This window comes from Alligator sinensis, unplaced genomic scaffold, assembly GCF_000455745.1.
Source record: "Alligator sinensis unplaced genomic scaffold, ASM45574v1 scaffold755_2, whole genome shotgun sequence".
NCBI lineage: Eukaryota > Metazoa > Chordata > Crocodylia > Alligatoridae > Alligator > Alligator sinensis.
Window position 1 is genome coordinate 2730891 of NW_005841883.1, and position 1946 is coordinate 2732836.

Consider the following 1946-nt stretch of genomic DNA (forward strand, 5'->3'; position numbering starts at 1 on the left):
GGGATATCCTTGACATGAAAGAGCCATTTTGTTTCTCAGAACCCGACAGCAAGGTAACACTTGACTTGCATGTCTCTTGCCAAAAGGTGAAAGGAAAATGGCCCAGAACAAAACATATCTTGCTGCCTGCTTGTTTGTCAGTGTTTCAGCTGCTCTCCCTCTCATCTATGGCTGGCTCCTGAAGAGCAGAAAACAATGGATAGGTCAGTCCACAGGGTGAGTAGGTCTGTTCACCTAAGGTATTTGCATCTTTTTCCATCAGTTTCCCTATTTCTCTTGTCTAGGTAAGGGGCTCCCAACCCCTGGGCGATGGCCCAGTGCTGGGCCACAAAGGGTTAGCTGCCGGACCAGAAGTGACCACAGACCAGCAAACCGCAGACTAGCAGTGACCGGCATACTGCAGACTCAACTTTTATACTGAGTATGAAAAAGGGTTGGCTACCTGGCCCACAGTATGCCAGTCACTGCTGGTCCATGGCTTGCTGGTCCTCAGCATAAAAAGGTTGAGAACCCCTGGTCTAGGTGATGTTTCTCCCAGCCCACCAGTTCAGTATGTCAATGGGGAAGGTCCAGCAGATCTCATAGGGTTTGTGAGAGCTCTTGTGAAGAGGCAGCCAATTTAGCACAGAGTCAGGTTCATAAGAGTCTATGAATGGATGTGTCATGATTTTTTATAATCTAGTACAAAGACCTTATAGTTTGAATTTAAATGTTCCTTCTGTGGCACTTACAACCATGAGCTTCAGCATGAAACCCAGAAAGTAAAATTGAATTGAAATGGATCAGACCCTATATTCACTGTCAAAAATAATGGAAGAATGTAAAAACCACGGAACGTCAATATGTTTGTTAACATTTAGGGTATTAAAATGCAACTTTAAAAAGTTGAGGGAGAGGGAGAACACAAAAGTTGAGTCAGCAGAGTACCTGGGACAGTCTTGCATGAGGTGTGCCTACAGTTTATTCAGGGCACCTGGACCTCTTCAGCCTCCGCAAGAGAAGGTTGAGAGGTGACCTTGTGGCTGACTATAAATTCATCATGGGGGCGCAGAAGAGAATTGGTGAGGCTCTACTCACTAAGGCACCCCTGGGGGTTACAAGAAATAATGGCCATAAGCTAGCTTAGAGCAGATTTAGACTGGACATTAGGAAGAACTTCTTCATGGTAAGGGTGGCCAAAATCTGGAATGGGCTCCCAAGGGAGGTGGTGCTCTCCCCTACCCTGGGAGTCTCCAAGAGGAGGTTAGATAGGCATCTGGCTGGGGTCATCTGAACCCAGCACACTTTCCTGCCTATAGATTTCATAGACATCAGGGCTGGAAGGGACCTCGGAAGATCATCGAGTCCAGCCCCCCGCCCAAAGGGCAGGAAGTCAGCTGGGGTCATAGGATCCCAGCAAGATAAGCATCCAGTTTCATCTTGAAGGTGCTCAACGAAGGCGCTTGAACCACCTCCGGTGGCAGGCTGTTCGGACAGTAAAGAAATTCTTCCTTATGTCCAGCCTGAAACGATCTTGAAGTAGTTTGTGACCATTAGACCTCGTCATCCCTTGGGGCGCTCTGGTGAACAAACGTTCCCCCAGATGCTGGTGGTCACCCCTGATAAACTTGTAGGTGGCCATCAGATCACCCCTGAGCCTGCGCTTTTCCAGGCTAAAGAGCCCCAGGGCTCTCAGCCTGTCATCGTAGGGTCTGCTTCCCTGACCTCTGATCATGCGCGTGGCTCTTCTCTGGACTCTCTCAAGCTTCTCCACATCCTTTTTGAATTGTGGAGCCCAAAACTGGACACAGTACTCCAGCTGCGGCCTCACTAAGGCCGAGTACAGGGGGAGAATGACGTCCCGGGATTTGCTTGAGAACCATCTATGGATGCAAGCCAGCGTTTTGGTCACTTTACTAGCCGCCGCATCACATTGCAGGCTCATGTTCATCTTGTGGTCAACGATG